The following is an 18737-nucleotide window of genomic DNA, read 5'->3' as shown; positions in this document are numbered from 1 at the left end:
ATCTTCATGACCCAGATAGTCATGATGATGTGATCATTAATCTAGAACCAGACATCTTGGAATGTGAGGTCAAGTGGGCCTTAGAAAGCATCACTACGAACAAAGCTAGTGGAGGTGATGGAATTCCAGTAGAGCTGTTTCAAATCCTGAAAGATGATGCTGTGAAAGTGCTGCACTCAATATGCCAGCAAATTTGGAAGACTCAGCAGTGGCCACAGGACTGGAAAAGGTCAGTTTTCATTCCAGTCCCAAAGAAAGGCAATGCCAAAGAATGCTCAAACTACCGCACAGTTGCACTCATCTCACATGCTAGTAAAGTAATGCTCAAAATTCTCCAAGCCAGGCTTTAGCAATATGTGTATCGTGAACTCCCTGACGTTCAAGCTGGTTTTAGAAAAGGCAGAGGAACCAGAGATCAAATTGCCAACATCCTCTGGATCATGGAAAAAGCAAGAGAGTTCCAGAAAAACATCTATTTCTGCTTTATTGACTATGCCAAAGCCTTTGACTGTGTGGATCACAATAAACTGTGGAAAATTCTGAAAGAGATGGGAATACCAGACCATCTCACCTGCCTCTTGAGAAACCTATATCCAGGTCAGGAAGCAACAGTTTGAACTGGACATGAAAAGACAGACTGGTTCCAAATAGGAAAAGGAGTACGTCAAGGCTGTATATTGTCACCCTGCTTATTTAACTTCTATGCAGAGTACATCATGAGAAATGCTGGACTGGAAGAAACACAAGCTGGAATCAAGATTGCTGGGAGAAATATCAATCACCCCAGATATGCAGATGACACCACCCTTATGGCAGAAAGTGAAGAGGAGCTAAAAAGCCTCTTGATGAAAGTGAAAGTGGAGAGTGAAAAGTTGGCCTAAAGCTCAACATTCAGAAAACGAAGATCATGGCATCATAAAGACCCAGCACAGCCAAAAATAAAAAATCAATAAATAACAATATTGGCTATATTCCTTGTATACGATATATCCTTGTAGCTTATTCACTTTATGAATAGTAGTTTGTACCTCTTAATGGCCGATCCCCCTACTAGTTTATTCTCTGTATCTCTGAGTCCTTTTCTTTTTGTTATATTCGCTAGTTTATATTTTAGAGTCCCCATGTAAGTGATAACATTCAGTATTTGTCTTCCTCTATCAGACGTATTTCACTAAGCATGATACCCTCCAGGTCCATTGTTGCAAATGGCAAAATTTCATTTTTTTTTAAAAATAGGTGAGTAGGAATTCATCCAGTCTCCTTACCACTGTCTCATGCCACTCATCCATGTACACAGTGACCACAGAGATCTACAGGCTTTCCCTAAGAAATCTACAGCTCAGTGACTTTGAAAGAGGTACCTAACCTCTCAGAGCCGCTGTTCTCACAGTCGTACTAATGAAGATTAATGACTTCATTAAAGGATTGTTGTGGGGATTAAATTTCCTAACTTTAAGGCATAGAAACACAGAGATGTTTAAGGAATGTTCTCTCCTTGATTCCCTGACTTTATTTCTCTTTCCTGTCTTTCAACTTTAAGTTCAGTACTTTCTGCATAACTCTACCACATATTTCTTATATCTCTCTGCAGCTTCAGTGGCACCTGGCTTCATGTCTTGTGCATGTCCCAACTCCTCTCCTGAGGCCAAAGGTAGTCTCAGAAGGATGGGGCAAAGGACTGGGTTAGTTCTGGCTGGTAGTTGCTGAGGGTGGCCTGAGGGTACCACATTTAGGGTACCACATTTAAGGTACCACACCAAAGATCAGAAATGATGGAGCCAAAGCTGTTTTCAGGTAATGGAGATGATGTAGATGCAGGAACAGGGGCAACTAGCCCATCAAAAGGTTTCAAACAAGTACCAGACACTCTTGATAAACACTTGTTATCATCACTAAGGAAAGCATGATTTAGGAAATTCACTAGAAACCACCCAGGTTACAACTTATATTTTTTTCATTAGATCATAACTTCTATCAGTTTTTATCTTTAAAAGTTCAGCTCTTATATCCAGAACAGTAAAAGAATATTTTATGAAAGCCCCAAATTCACTTTTGACTGTTTCAAGGCTCATGTCTATCACATTCATCACACAGATTTACCTTGACTATAAAAATCCTTTCCATATATTTTAAACAGGAATCAAAACAAAATATTGAAGCCATTTTTAACACATAGAACAGCAATTTCTTTGCTGAAATCATATTTCCATTTGTCAAGAGCTGTTGTTCCACCGAGGGAAGCAAGCCTTATGTCCGTGGCAGTGACTGTCTCATAAAGAAAACATAGAGAAGGGAGCCCTCTTTTCCACAGTGACAAGACTAAGGTTTGAATTAATCATTAAGTGAAGGATATTTATTTATGATTAACCAAACTTGGAGGATCATGTAGCAAATTTCCCAAAGAAAGTATTATCCTTCAGATATTCATCTGACATTTGAGGTCTCCTGTATTCATGGTTTCAGAAACAAATTTATGACTCCATGAATGGGCAAATTATCCTTCAGCTACATGGCTATGATTTATAAACAACAACAACAAAATAACAATTTATTTCCTTAGTGGATTTCAGAGACAAGTTAAATGTTTAAAATAATTTTTTAAGGTGGCGAAACAATGAAAGGCATTATTGCTAGTTATGTATATTTTAAAGGTAAGATACTCAGCTCCATTGCATAGCTGTGTGTTGCCTGGCCAGTGGCCACCACTGTTGTCAATTTGTTGCAAATCTATTTGGCTGCTTGACTGTCCCCCGCTGCTGTGGACCACTGCCCATGGCATTGTTGAACCACTCAGATATGTCTGTATCAGGGTGAGGACTGAGTCCCGTGGTGCCTTACAAAGGCTTAGAGCAGGGGGAGGGACTGGAGGAGGATGTTCATAACAGTGTACGATTCACAAGACGATCATACACAAAAGTTTCACTTAATTACTATTAATAAGAGCAGCTAACATTTGCTGAGTGCATACTGAGTGCCAGGCACTGGGTATTACTTGACAGTTCTCACAGAAACCCTATCAGTTATCCTACAGTCATAAAGCAACAGCCCCTGCTCCCGTCTAGCCCTCACAAACTGAGGGTTCCCCACAGGTAGTACTGACCAGGAGGAAGAACTAAAGAGCCTGGAGTTTGGCTGGAATGGACTGCAGAGGCTCTGGCTTCCCAAGAAGCTACCTGGGAGGGGTTGGGATGGGGGTTGAGTAATACAGTCCAGAAGTGTAGGGGAGTTCTGTCTGGGGATGGATAAAACGTAGCCCATGAGAGACAGGAGATGAACGGAGTCAGCATTGCTCACTCCTCCTGTGTGATGGGCTGTTCTGAGAAATAATGGCTTCATAAGTGCCCCCTCCCTGGAGACACGATGCCATGGTCAAGCAGCCAGCTTTGCGGTGAAGCTATGGCCATCTTGGTAACACATCCTTTACGTTGTTTTCACCTTTTCCCTACCTCACTTCTTTTTTCTCTTACACTTTCTTCCTTAGAATTCCACCCATCAACAAAGCTTCAGAACATAATCTTCTGCTTCAAGCTTTGTTTTCTTAGGACTCTATGTTAAAAAGCACTGATATTAGAACTGTTTTGTTTATTTTTAAGAATCATTTGGTCACACCACATGGCACATGGGATCTTAGTTCCCGACCAGGGATCAAACCTGTGCTCCCTGCGTTGGGAGCAGGGAGTCTTAACCACTGCCCTGCTAGAGAAGTCAGTGGCACTTCAGAGAATCAGTGGGAACAGGATGACTTTGGTAAGCCTCACATGTGAAATGACATGCACGAGGACTTCCACTGTTTGGGGAGGAGTTTGGGGCCAAGGTGTCAGGGATGGGGAACAAGAGAAAAATGAGGTAACAGCAAGCTTATACATCAGCTAGAACCAATGATCAAGTTTTGAGCTTCTTTAAAAAGGTGTGATTTTAGAAAAGAAAGTTCCATATTCGTGAAAAACTTTAAGAGACTATATTCCAGAACTGAGGGGGAAATGTAGCTGTAGAGCTGAAGAACAGGTTACTCTTTCTGTCCCTTTCTTCTCTGCCTCTGTGTAGTCTTTGGACCCCAAAGACCACCATTGGAAGTCTAAGTGATCACCATCAATAATGACTGCATCATTGGAAGGACATTTTCACAGAGGCTACTGGGAGGGGAAGTGATAGCCAAGGGTCTAAACAAGGCATTGTTGATGGAGCAAGAGAACTTGACTTCTCTGGAGTTCTGCTTCTATATCTCTAATCCCAGGCAGTGTGGAGTAGAGGAAATAAACCCAGACTTTAGTTAGATGACCTGGGACTTTAAATCCTAACTCTGCTGCCTGCTGGTGACATCGGTTTTGTCCATAAGAAAACTGGTGATAATACCTCCCCCGCAAGGTGGCTGTGAGGATAAGGAGTAATATCCCATCTTTGCAGTGCCCGGGAGAAGGTGCTGAAGAAGAGGTAACTTATTTTTTCCTGTTTTAACATTCACTTACATATACAAGCATCATCTCAAAGCCTAGTTTTGTTTCTTCCTGAAGCAGTTCCTCCTCCAGACCTGCCTCTTTCCATCAGTAGCTGTCATTCTTCTAGACATCCAGACTAAACATCTGTCATATTGGATTTCTCCTCATTCTTCATCTGCCTATTTGTAACCAGTCACAAGATCCTACCCTTTTTCTTTCCTTCTACCATCCTTGTCTTATATCTCAGAATTTCCTACCAGGACAGTTGCTGTTGTCTTCTTAGTTCAGTTCAGTTCAGTTGCTCAGTCATGTCCAACTCTTTGCGACCCCATGGACTGCAGCATGCCAGGCTTCCCTGTCCATCACCAACTCCCGGAGCTTGCTCAAACTCATGTCCATCTTCAACTCCCGGAGCTTGCTAAAATTTCATGTCCATCACCAACTCCTGGAGTTTGCTCAAACTCATGTCCATCACCAACTCCCGGAGCTTGCTAAAATTTCATGTCCATCATGTTGTCTTCTGGCTGGTCTCAAATACCATTTTACTATGGCCACTTCTTTGTGCTACAGTCTTCATGGATCCTTGTTAGCTATGGAATGAAGTCTGAATTCTTATATTTATTAAAACCTTTCACAATATGGTCATATGGTTGCTGGATTGAGCAAATAAAAATACAAGGAGCCCAGTTTTTAGGTGAACAATCAATTTGAGGAGTTAAAGTATATCACATGCAATTAATGGGGATGTATTTATACTAATAAGACTTTTTTGCTGTTTATCTGAAATTTAAAAGAAATCAGTTCAGTTTAGTCACTCAATGGTGTCTGACTCTGCGGCCCCATGGACTGCAGCATGCCAGGCTTCCCTGTTCATCACCAACTCCGGGAGCTTGCTCAAACTCATGTCCATTGAGTCCGTGATGCCACCCAACCATCTCATCCTCTGTCGTCCCCTTCTCCTCCTGCCTTCAGTCTTTCTCAGCATCAGGGCCTTTTCCAATGAGTCAGCTCTTCACATCAGTGGCCAAAGTATTGGCATTTCAGCTTCAGCATCAGTCCTTCCAATGAATGTGCAGGACTGATTTCCTTTAGGAATGACTGGTTTGATCTTCTCGCGGTGCAAGGGACTCTCAAGTTCAAAAGCATCAATTCTTCGGCTGTCAGCCTTCTTAATGGTCCAGCTCTCACATCCATACATGACTACTAGAAAAACCATAGTTTTGACTATACAGACCTTTTTCAGGAAAGTAATGTCTCTGCTTTTCAGTATGCTGTCTTGTTTGTCATAGCTTTTCTTCAAAAGAAATAAATTTATTTATTTGGCTGCACCAGGTTTTAGTTGAGGCATGTGGGATCTTTAGTTGCATCATATGAACTCTTAGTTGGGGCATGTGGGACCTAGTTCCCTGACTAGGAATTGAACCTGGGCCCCATGCATTGGGAACTTGGAGTCTTAGCCACTGGACCACCAGGGAGGTCCTGAGCTATATATATATATATTTTTTTTTTTAAATGAGAGAACATCTGCCGTCCTCTTTCAATCCCCAACCCTCAATCTTCTCTTTCATTTCGTTTGCTTTCCTCCCCAGCATGGAGGCAGTGAGGTGGAGGCATGGTGGGAGTAAGTGGCATGGTGGTGACGTGGCAGCTGTCCTGCACCCCAGGACACACACACCAAAGTGGAGAGGAAGGCACTGAGCAGAGCACTTTGGTGTTGTGCGTAGTGATGTCCAAGAGCAAGGTGAGGAGGCAAACAACAGGGCTGGGAGGCTGTTTACATTGCGCAAATAAGAAAGTTGATTGAGCAAATAATATATTTGGGATTATGAGAGCCAGATTTCTCACCGTTGGAGAAGGAAACATGGAAAGAGGCAAGGTTCAAAAGAACCCCGAGGTGTTGTATTGGTGTTGGAAGTGTTGGTATGAATTCATAGAAACACACCTACTTACATTCATAGACTTCCCAGCTCTGTCTTCTGAAAAAAATCTGGAAGCAGTGATGCCCTAGTAGCAGCAATAAGCGCATCTAGTAGCCAGATCTTGTTTTCCAAATACCATCCTTCTCTAACATACTAGGAGTCCTTGAAAAAAATGGCTGATTCCAGGGGTGGGGCAGGAAATATACAAGATGGTACTGAATCATGAGAGAATATGAAGTGTTTGTATTTGATATTGCTAGAGTTGAGGTCACTGTGAAACTTGTACATGTGTATATGTGTGAGATAGTCATGAAGCGTAGTTTTAGCTCTTTTATTTAGGTTGTTGATTTATTTTGAATTAAATTTTGAGATATTTTATGAAGTAGGAATGTGGGTATATCCAGTGGTCCCAGCATTATTTATGAAAGAATTATTCTTTCCTTGTTGAATCGTCTTGGCATCTTTTGGCCATAGATGTATGGGTTTATTTCTGGACTCTCAGTTATATTGTTGGTCTATATATCTGTCCTTATGCCAGGACCACACTGTTTTAGGTTAGGTGGCGCTAGTGGTAAAGAACCCACCTGCCAGTGCAGGAGATACAAGAGACGCAGGTTGGATACCTGAGTCAGGAAGATCCCCTGGAGAAGGAAATGGCAACCCACTCCAGGATTCTTGCCTGGAGAATCCCATGGACAGAGGAGCCTGGCAGGCTACAGTCCATAGGGTCGCACAGAATCAGACATGACTGAAGTGACTTAGCACATAGCCATATAGTAAGTATGGAAATTGGGAGTGAGATCTCCAACTTTGTTCTTCTCTCTCAATATTGTTTTGGCTGATCAAGGCTCCTTGCATTTCCCTATGAATTTTATAAGATTGGCTTTTCCATTTCTTTAAGCAATTTCTGTTGTTGGGTTTTTGTTGTTGTTGTTGTTTTCCTCCCTCATTTTGTTGCACTCTGGATAAAAAATAAGATTGCTGTAGGCTCACCCAACTTCTTTTTTTATTTCACTTCTGCTGTTCTCAAAATGTGTAAATAAGTAAGTTTTCAGGTTTAGTTATTAAATTTTTTTTCATTTATTCCATGTCAAAATGTGTATTTCTTATCATATAAATAGTTCCATAAAGTTTGCCTTTTCCATGAAGCCTTCCCAAATTGATTATTGGGAAGGAAAAAAAAAACAACAAATTCCCTCCCTTCTTTTATTTTTTCCCCTCTCTTCTCCTAATACATTTGGACATGAGAATCCTGCTATTCTTGCTTCAGAATTATTCCCAAATATGTTCACTCTTGCTTTAATGAAAATGTACTAAAAATCATAGAATTTAGAGTTGGAGGGGACCTTAGGAATATAATGCAGATTCCTAGTTAAATGGAGTTGAATGAGTGAGTGAATGAAGTTGCTCAGTCATGTCAGACTCTTCGCGACCCCATGGACTGTAGCCTACCAAGCTCCTCTGTCCATGGGATTTTCCAGGCAATAGTACTGGAGTGGATTGCCATTTCCTTCTCCAGGGAGATCATCTTCCCAACCTAGGGATTGAACCTGGATCTCCCGCATTGTAGACAGATGCTTTACCATCTGGGCCACCAGGGAAGTCAGAGTTGGATGAACACTATTCATTTATCTCTGCTGCCTATCCCAAGTCTTCTAAAAGCACAGTAACTTAAAAATGTATAAACCCACAAGACAAAGAACCTGGGTAAGCAGATGACAGCAACCACATTTTGTGGAAACTGACTTAGCAGAGTAATGATCCCCTAAGCTATTCGTGGAGTAAGCCATAGTAAACCAATTTTTATTTTAATTAATTCATTAATTTTAGTTATTTAGATTTAAGATGTAAAAGTTTTGGTTGTGCTGGGTCTTCGTTCTTGAGCTCAGGTTTTCTCTAGGTGTGGCGAGTCGGGGCTGCTGTTCGTTGTGGGTCACAGGCTCTAAAGCGTGGCTCAGTAGCTGCCGCATATGCTTTGTTGCTCCACTGCATGTGGAATCTTCCCAGACCGGGGGCTGAAACTGTGTCCTCTCATTGGCAGGTGGACTCTTACAACCAGGGAAGTTTCACAAGCCAATTTTTAGAACCCCTAGGAAAGATTAGGTGGTGGCAGTACCAGATGTCCCTGAAAGAGAGAGTGTGAGTGAAACAAACAAAAAGCGTAGCTAGTACAGGAATACCGTACTGAAAATGGGAACTAAGTTAATGTCAGTGTTAGATGGTGATGTCTCAGCCCCCTTCTGCCACTCAAGTCTGAGAACGCTGGCAACCAGGCCTGCTCCACACTCTCCTTGACCCACAGGCACCTGGATAATTCCTCAGCGGGAAAACTTTTGAGTCCAAGAAGGGCAGAACCCTGCAATCCTATATGATCAGCCTGCACTGACAAGCCCAGCCTCCTACCCTGCCTTGCTCGGCTCCGGTCTCCTTGCTCCGCTCCGGCCTCCTTGCACCACTCCGGTCTCCTTGCTCCTCTTATACAGCCCAGGCTCACCCTCAGTCAAGGAAAGCCCCAGTGTGAATGACAGACACCAAAAGAGACCCAGAAGACGTTAAGGCCATGAAGCTGGCGGGAAAACTTGCTTTAAAAAATTCTATTATCTGTCCTTGCAGATATCTTGTCCCCTCAAAGAAAAAAGACCTTTAAAAGGAACTTTCAGAAGAAGAAAGACTCTTATAAATTGAAAATACTGTGGTAGAAGTGAAAAATTCAACAGAAAGGAAGGAAAATAAGATAGAGACCTCTGATAACTGAAACCATCTGTACCCACACAGCTTACTGTTTACAGTAAGTATTTATTTTTTGTTTCATTCCACTCATTACAAGTATAATTTTATAATTACAGGGAACTTTTTCAGGAGGCAATGAAAAATATAAATGATATTGTTTATTCCAGGAGTTTCCTCCCTGCAAACCCATGTAAATGCTGAGCTTACCTATAGATAGCATCAAGCAACAGTTTACTCCTCTAGACTCTTTGAAACCTGCATCTCAAAACCCTTCCTAGCTGGGACCCCCAACCCCAAACTGTTAACCCTTGTCCAATCCTAATCAAGCCCTGGCATTGACGGACCTGCCTTAAACCAGATTGCAAAATCTCAGGAATACCTCAGGGAGCTAAGACTCCATCAATTCGTGTTCTCCCTTCCTTCAGTAAGGATAAACTCAGCTTTGTCAAAGGTTGTTTTGGGAGATATTTTGCTAAAGCCAAACACATCACCTCTAAAAACACATAGTACAAAAGAAAAAAGAGAAAGGATGGAAATGGGACGAAAAGGATAAGAAAGTTAAAAGCCAGTTCAAGAGACCCAACATCCAAATTATGAGAAATCTCAAAAGAGAAAATGATGGGGAGAAAAATATCAAACAAATAATTCAAGAAAATGCCCTAGAAATGAAGCATGTACATTTCCAGAACAGAAGGTATGATGGATCAAAGGAATTTTATTCCAAATTTAGAACCATTGTTAAATTTCGGAAAAGAAGGAGACAATCAGAAAATGAAGGTGGGGTAGTTGCTTGCTTGCAGATTAATACTATTGTCACCAGATGGCAGTAGTGTCGCTAAAGGTTTAATTTTTTTTTTTTTTTCTTCATAAACTATCATCTCTTTCCACAGCATTAGAAAGAGGTAGGCTTAGTTTGGAGTCTTTCAGAACTGTGATTTCTTCCTAAAAGACTCTGCTAAAAGGTTACCATACAATCAGCCTGAAGGAAGAAAAAAGTCTCAGTTTTCATTGAGGAATGGCTCATGCGGCTCTGAAGGGGAAAAAAGACCCTTAAGAGAATGGATTCCAAGCCTTACTTGTCTGTCTTCTGTCTATGCAGGGATTACAAAGCATTCATTTATTCTCTCAAGTTTTATTGATGCCTACTGTGTGCCAGGTACTGAGGTAGGCACCAGGAATACCACAGTTTTTTAAAAAAACAAAACAGATCGGGTCTTTGTCCTCATAGTGCTTGCGTTCTGAGGGGAGAAATATCTAATAAACAATGCAAGTTAAACCATACATGTATCTGAGGAATTTGACAGAGGTCAGGGTAGAAGCAAGCACAGCAGCTAGGAAGATAATGCAGTTGTCTGGGTGGGAGATGCCGGCCACTTGGGTTGTGGTGATGGCAGGAGACAGAAAAGTAAGTGAGTTTAAGATATATTGGAGGGTAGAGTTGATGGGACTTGGTCATGGTCTGGACCTGGCCGTATGTCAACGTGTGGCTTGGCTGGGTGGATGGGTTGCCATTTTCTCAGGTGGAGAAAGCGTGGAGAGAAAGAGGTTTTGGAGGAGGGGATGGTGGTTAGAATCAAGAATTCATTGAGGAATATTTGTTAAATTAGTCTTTCTCCTCAGGCACTCAGATTCTGGTGGATGTCCCTGATCTAGGCTAAGATGGGCTTTGCTCTGATTCCTGCCCAATAGAATGGCTTGTTCTGGCATATTTGTTTTAAATTGCCTCACAGTTGGCATGTATTAAGTTAAAAATTGCTCTAACTCAGTCCCCCATGGAGCAAGAGCAAAATCAGCTGAAATTTGCAGTGGGTTGTTTTTTTCCCCCAGGAGTTAGGCATTTGCATTCAAAGAAAACAGACCAGAACATCTTTTAGATTTTACTTTTTGTACTCTGTTCAGAAATGGTGCACAATCTCAAAGACAACCAGCTTCTAGAAAATGCAAGGTGTTCTGCTGGGTCCTTGAGCTAGTATGTACAGGTAAGTTCCTGAGTGTGATTCTGGGATTTCAGAGGTGAAAAAGTCTTCCTTTGACTCTGAGGATAGAGACCTTTGTCTTATTTGTCCCCAGTTTAGTGCCTGATACATATGTACTCAGTAAATACGTGTTGAATTGAAGCCACTCCATCTGGATTTTTTCCTGAGCCTCCAAACCCTAGTTGAACTCACAACAGGACTTGAAATAGCTCAGATTATTTGTTTCCCAAGAAGCTATTACATGGGAGGATGTGCCTCTCCAGACTCATTATGGCTTAGGACCACATCAACAGGTGTTAGGAAAAGACACATCTCCTTCCTTGTTCCTATAACCTCCCTCCATGGGAATATTTTGCCATCATCAATGCAGTGTTAAGACAGAATTTTAAAATCAACTTAGCCCTGACCATCAGTATTTTCATTTGTAACCTGGAGGTTGAGTAGTTCTGTACTATGTCCAGAGTCAGAGGTTACCTCGGTTGCCTTCTCTGATTCACTCTTTGCACCTTCGTTTTTTGTTTTGTTTTTAGTATTTATTTATTTATTTGTGGCTGCATTACGTCTTAGTTTCGGCACAAGGGCTCTTCATTGTGGCGCGCAGGCTCAGTAGTTGTGGCTCAAAGGCTTAGTTGCCCTCTGGCACGGGAGATCTTAGTTCCTTGACCAGGGTTCGAATCATGTCCCTTGCATTGCAAGGTGGATTCTTAACCACTGGACCACCAGGGAAGTCCCCATGCTTTCCTACAGGTTCAATTCAGTTCAGTTCAGGCGCTCAGTTGTGTCCGACTCTTTGAGACCCCATGAATCACAGCACGCCAGGCCTCCCTGTCCATCACCAATTCCCAGAGTTCACTCAGACTCACGTCCACCAAGTCAGTGATGCCATCCAGCCATCTCATCCTCTGTCGTCCCCTTCTCCTCCTGCCCCCAATCCCTCCCAGCATCAGAGTCTTTTCCAATGAGCCAACTCTCCGCATGAGGTGGCCAAAGTACTGGAGTTTCAGCTGCAGCATCATTCCTTCCAAAGAAATCCCAGGGCTGATCTCCTTCAGAATGGACTGGTTGGATCTCCTTGCAGTCCAAGGGACTCTCAAGAGTCTTCTCCAACACCACAGTTCAAAAGCATCATACAGTTTAGAACAGAACAGTGCTTTTTAGACTTGTGAACGTGAAGGAGCAGCCTAGGACAGCTTTAGCTCCCCTCACCAATTTGCAGAAAACCTACAACCCCCTCCAGAATCATAATTCATATGTAAAAACAAAAAAAGTTTATAAATTATACATAAGAGCATCCTCAGAAAACACATGTTGTTTTTATTGTTATGTAACTTGCATTTGCGAAGAAGGCAATGGCACCCCACTCCAGTACTCTTGCCTGGAAAATCCCATGGACGGAGGAGCCTGGTAGGCTGCAGTCCATGGGGTCGCTAAGAGTCAGACATGACTGAGTGACTTCCCTTTCACTTTTCACTTTCATGCATTGGAGAAGAAAATGACAACCCACTCCAATGTTCTTGCCTAGAGAATCCCAAGGATGGCGGAGCCTGGTGGGCAGCCATCTATGGAGTCATACAGAGTCAGACACTACTGAAGTGACTTAGCAGCAGCAACAGCAGCAGCAACTTGCATTCGAAGTTAAAAAGAGTGTGATAACTACCCAGAGGGCTTGGCTTCCCTCTGGAAGCTAGACAAATTGTTTAGCTTCCCTTCAGGCCAGGTTCCTACCCATAAGTGTCTCCCAGCTAAAAAATCTGACACTCCCACTGCCTAAATTTTGTTAACAACTGCTGTTAAAGAGCAGGAGCCACTGCTGGCAGAGGAATAGTATTCCCTTGAAAGCTGAGTCTCTCGCTCCTGGTCTTTACTCCCCTCCCACCCATTAGATTATGTTGTTTCTGTGGTGTGGCCTGTACTCTGGATTTTCAGGAGTCTGTCCTTATTTCTCTTTACTTGTGTGATTCTTGTTTTCCTGATCCAAAGCTTTCTATGTGATAAACTTTTGGAAGAAATGACATGTGACATGTCTAAAGTCCTGTGAAAAATCCCCCTTGAACGTCTGCCTGAGGTGATCAGTAAGGGCAAAGTGATGCTATATCTAGAAGGCAGACTGTGTTGTAAGCTCTTTTAAAGCAACGCAGATACAGGATGTTTAGACAAAGTAAAATTCTGGGATGCTTTTTGTAGAGTAAGTTTTCATTCAAAGCATTTGTACAAGGTAGTCTGGAAATATCGGTAAAGAATCTGCCTGCAGTGCAGGAGACCCGAGTTCGATCCCTGGGTTGGGAAGATCCCCTGGAGAAGGAAATGGCAACCCACTCCAGTATCCTTGCCTGGCAAATCTCATGGACACAGGAGCGTGGTGGGCTTCAGTCCATGGGGTCGCAAAGAGTCGGGCACAACTGAGCAACTAACAGTCTGGAAATATGCTTACAGCTCAGTGTAAATAATAAAATGTGTAAAGTAGTTTTTCATGTATTGTTGTTGTTGTTTAGTCACTAAATCACTTCTAACTCTTTGCGACCCCATGGACTATAGCCTGCCAGGCTCTCCTGGTCATGGAATTCTCCAGGCAAGAATACTAGAGTGTGTTGCCATTTCCTACTCCAGGGAATCTTCCCAACCAAGGGATCAAACCTAGGTCTCCTGAGTCTCCTGCATTGGCAGGCAGATTCTTTACCACTGTACCATCTGAGGTCTGTGGAATTTCCAAGAAGTTTCATCTGAGTGTTGTTTGGTTATCAAATTTATGGCTTCCTCAAACCAAAATCCGTGCTAAGTTTTAACATTTTCCATCACCTCATTAGTGAATGCAATGCTGCAGTCATCCAGCTAACTGCAAAGAAAACATCAAAGATTTGCCCTCTGGAGATTTTCTCCAAAGACTCTTGAAAATGATAGGACTTTTAAAAAAAGGTTAAGATACGACACTTCAAAGGACAACCGTGATAAATATGAAATGAAAATCTGTTGATATACTGCAAGGACAAATGCTCGGCCAGCTAGACTGTTATTTCATCTCAAATTTGTATCACCATGGATACCATCTAAACATAAAACAAGTGCTTGCAGGAGATCTATTAAAATTTCAAAAGCATCTTGCTTATCTGTCCACTGAGAATGATAAATTTCCTTCGGGTCATTACCCTTCTCATTATTCTGAGAAGAGACAGAATTACATTGTCAAATTCTGAAATAGTTACGGTAACTGATGGATAAAAGGACAAACTTCCTCAGTTGTTTTCAGTGCAACAGGTATGCCCATAACAGACACTGATCTTGCCAACCAAGTGCATAAAGCACGGGAATCATAGAGTGTGTAGACAGCTTAGGGACGGTGGTGGTGGTTTTGTTGCTAAGTCATGTCTGACTCTTGTGACCCTATGGACTATAGCCTGCCAGGCTCCTCTGTTCACAGGATTCTCCAGGCAAGAATACTGGAATGAGTTGCCATTTCCTTCTCCAGGGGATCTTCCCAACCCAGGAATTGAACCCAGGTCTTCTGCATTGCAGGCAGAGCCTTTACTACTGAGCTACAAGGGAAGCCCCAAAATACTTCCCTACAAGTCTTGAGGCAACACTGTTCATTTTTGAAGAAAATCTACTGGACACAACATCGGACTCGCCATGACTGTGCTCCATATTTAGGCCTACTTCTTAGTTATTCCAGTGTGAAATTATACAGCTGGCATTTCTGTGTCAGTTTCATGGGGAAGGAAGCCTACAGGTTCTTCTCTCAGGTATGAAATTTATCGGCATAGCTCACCAGCATGGTGTTCTTCCCCTGATGTGTTCACACATCGTCATGATTAAGAGTCGCTTACCTCCCCAAGGGTTTCTTTTTAGCAGCTGACTCTGCTGTTTCTCCACAGAACATGTTAACTGGTGTCACCTTCTTAGGACCTTCTCACTGCCTTCTCACCAGGATTTGTCTTGCACTTCAGCAATGTTTGAGGTTCATCAAAAGCAAAGAGAATTTATAGGAGTTCGTCAGCCTCATGTCCATCTAGAGGTAGGTTTTGTTTTATATATAAGAACTGAAATTTCAGTGCAAGCTATTATGTTTAAAATAAGGGTATATTGTACACCTGGGATTCTCCAGGCAGGAATGCTGGAGTGGATTGACATTTCCTCAAAAGAGCAAAAATGGTTCATATCCAATAGGGCAGGATTGCCACCATCATCTTCACACTTCAGTTTGACTCCCCTGTCAACCCTTCATACATTTCAGCATTTTGTTTGCTTTAATTATTAATTTAAACAATGAAAGGGGAAAGAAACTTTAGCCACTTCTACAAGAAAAGCATAAAAGTCTTCTAGGCCAGATTTTAGTGTTCTTCACACATTTCTATTGACTTGGTTAATAGCCTTGGACTATGGAGTGAGAATGCAGAATCTTGCTGGGAATTCTAAATTCTCTCAACAGAAATGGGAAAAGTTTATATGTAAAATTATTTATTAACTGCATGGAATCATCTAAAAATCACCATGTCACATTCATAATTCAGTTCAGAAATTTACAGTTAGAGATAGGGAGCACTAACATTTGAGAATCACACAAAGCATTTCCTTGGGTGTCCACTATTTGTACACAAAAAAGAAGGAGGTACTTCTAGAAGAGACAAAATTTTTCTACTTCCTACCCTGAAAGGAAAAATATTCTTAATCATATCTAGCACTACATTTGAATGAAATGCATCATGTTATTACATTTGAAACTTTTTTTACAATGTTAGCTTGATGACAACTTCAGTCTCCCTACTTTTCTAGAAAGTTAGCAATCTAAAAACAAATATGAAGAATCATGAACTTAAATATTAATATCTACATGTTTAATCATACTATTATAAATATTATTATATAAAAATACATTCCAAAGTAGATTGATATTACTTTTTTAAATGAAACAAATTATCCTCAAAACATTTAGAAGTGGTTAACGAACCTCATTTCACAGTATCAAGAAATAATCACACTCATACGTATGCCTAAATATATAATGACATTGTATTATCATTTTATATATACACAGGCTTCCCCTGTAGCTGAGTCAGTAAGAATCTACCTGCAATGCCGGAGACCCGGGTTCAATCCCTGGGTCGGGAAGATCCCATGGAGAAGGAAATGGCACCCAGTCCAGTGTTCCTGCCTGTAGAGTCTCATGGACGGGGAAGCCTGGCGGGCTGCAGTCCACGGGGTCACAAGAGTCGGATGCAACTTAATGACTAAACCATTATCATTGTATTATCAGTATTTTCACCTTAATGCAATGATTTTCTTACTAAAAAAAATAAAAAATAAAATAAAATAAAATAAAATAAAATAAGGGTATATTGTATAGCATAGGGGAATACAGCCATTATGTTGTAATAAGTTTAAATGGAATCTACCCTATAAAAATATTGAAAATGTTTTACACCTGAAACTAATATTGTAAATCCACAATGGTAATGTGGTGATGTTGCTCAGTTGTGTCTGACTCTGTAGCCCACCAGGCTCCTCTGTCTACTGAAATTCTCTAAGTTACTATTCCCTTCTCCAGGGGATCTTCCTCACCCAGGGTTCAAATCCAGGTCTCCTGCATCACAGATGGATTCTTTACCATCTGAGCTACCAGGGAAGCCCTCAAAATCAACTACATTTTAACTTTAGAAAAGAAATTCTTTTAAAGAAATGTCAAAGCTTTTAAGTACTGTTTCCATTCTCGTCAACAGTTAAAGATAAAATGTCTTCATCTAGTTCATCTCCTTCTTTTGTGCTGGGTTCTGACCACTGCTGTCCTTATATTTTTTTCCCGTTCAGAAGTTATACTGATTTTGGTTTTGGCTTTTTTGTTGTCTATTTTGTTTTAATGTTTCAGTGTTCCGATTTCATCTTCACTCAGTTCTGTTTTCCGTTAGGCAGGTTGCTCAGATGACTGGTAAGATAAAGATACACTGTAATGACTATTTCTTCAAAGCATAGAGGTCTCCAAGTGTTTGGCACATAACCGATGCTTTTGATGCTTTATCTTCTAAGTTTTGTCTTCTTAGGTCTGCTCTCCTACACTTTTTCACATGCTCTGCATCTGGCCAGGTCCTCCAGGGAATATGAAGAAGACCATTACTGACTTTTCCTCATGCAGCGGGGGCCATTAAAGAGCTCGGTATCCTCACCTTGCATGTCTGCCTCCCCCTCTCTGTCTCCTCAGGGCAGCCTGAGGAGTAAGGGTGGTGGGGGGAGAGTCAGCCTAACTCGAATTCCTTGCCCAAACTATCAATTAAATGTGAGAGTAGAAAAAGACTATTTTTAGGTATGCAAACATTCCTCCTAAAACTTATCCTCTCTTACATCCTGAGGCAGGCATGCTTCTAAACTGCCCCTCAACAATTTTGCCTGTGTGTGTGGGGTGGACCTAATAGTTTGCTTCTGATAAGAAGAACATGGCAAAAGTAATGGATGTCACTTCCAAGATTAGGTTACAAAAGACTGACTTGGTTATGTTGGCATTCTCTCTTGCTTGCAGTGATGAAGTCAATTCATTGTAATTTAAACGTGACTACTAGCATAGTTCATACTACTTAATGTTAGAAAGCTTTTCTAGTATAGACTAGCATCATAAATTTTAAGTATTACTTACAAAGAATCTAGGAAAAAAGTGGAAACAGTGGCAGATTTTATTTTCTTGAGCTCCAAAATCACTGTGGGCAGTGAGTGCAGCCATGAAATTAAAAAAACGCTTGCTTCTTGGAAGAAAAGCTATGAAAACCTAGACAGCATATTAAAAAACAGAGACATCACTTTGCCAACAAAGGTTCATATAGTCAAAGCTATGGTTTTTCCACTAGTTATGTATGGATGTGAAAGATGAACCATAAAGAAGGCTGAGTGTCGAAGAATTGATGCTTTTGAATTGTGGTGTTGGAGAAGACTCTTGAGAATCCCTTGGACATCAAGGAGATCCAATCAGTCAGTCCTAAAGGAAATCAACCCTAAATATTCATTGGAAGGACTGATGCAGGAGCTTCAATACTTTGGCCACCTGAGCAGAAGAGCTGACTCATTGGAAAAGACCCTGATGTTGGGAAAGACTGAAGGCAGGAGGAGAAGGGGACGACAGATGATGAGATGTTTGGACGCCATCACTGACTCAATGGTGAGTTTGAGCAAAGTCCCGGAGATAGTGAAGGACAGGGAAGCCTGGTGTGCTGCCATCCGTGGGGTCACAAAGATTCGGACATGACTGAGCAACTGATCAACAACAAAGTATCTGAAACCACAACAGTGTCAAGCACTGATTCTTAGCCTTCCATGTGGGCCTTTACATTTTTTCAGCTAATGTCTATCCTCATTTATTGTTGCACAACAAACTGCCTTCAAACCTAGTAACATAAAACAACAACAGTTTTATTATCCTTACGGAATTCAGATGGTATGGTGGGGATGTTCTATCTCTGCTCCACAATGTCCAAAACCTCTGCAGAGAAGACTCAAAGGCTGAGGGGGGATTTGAAAGGGTGGACACTGGAATCATGTGGAGGCTTCCTCACTCTCATGCTGGCACCTGGATGACGTGAAGCACCTGTGTGGGTCCTCTCTCTCTGATGTGTGCTTCTCCCAGGATAGTGGCTGGCCAAGTTCCAAGAGGAAGCTGAGTGTTCCAGGAGACACAGGTGGAATCTCTGTGGCCTTTTATGACT

The 18737-nt window shown here is 41.7% G+C and overlaps 1 long non-coding RNA gene across 2 annotated transcripts; it reads left to right on the top strand.

Moving 5' to 3' along the window:
* Positions 1 to 149: 149 nt before the first annotated feature.
* On the top strand, positions 150 to 17426 carry LOC121820080 (uncharacterized). Of its 2 annotated transcripts, XR_009601233.1 has the most exons (5): positions 5876 to 6177; positions 8969 to 9143; positions 10985 to 14798; positions 14931 to 15070; positions 16091 to 17426. It is a non-coding gene; the product is annotated as an uncharacterized LOC121820080 (long non-coding RNA). The 2 variants fall into 2 exon arrangements; XR_006060552.2 differs by having other exon boundaries at positions 150 to 6177; positions 8969 to 14798.
* The last annotated feature ends 1311 nt before the right edge of the window (positions 17427 to 18737 follow it).

The sequence above is a fragment of the Ovis aries genome, chromosome 7 (genome assembly GCF_016772045.2).
Source record: "Ovis aries strain OAR_USU_Benz2616 breed Rambouillet chromosome 7, ARS-UI_Ramb_v3.0, whole genome shotgun sequence".
Lineage (NCBI taxonomy): Eukaryota > Metazoa > Chordata > Mammalia > Artiodactyla > Bovidae > Ovis > Ovis aries.
Note: the sequence above shows the minus strand (reverse complement) of the source record. Positions and strands in the feature narration are given on the sequence as shown.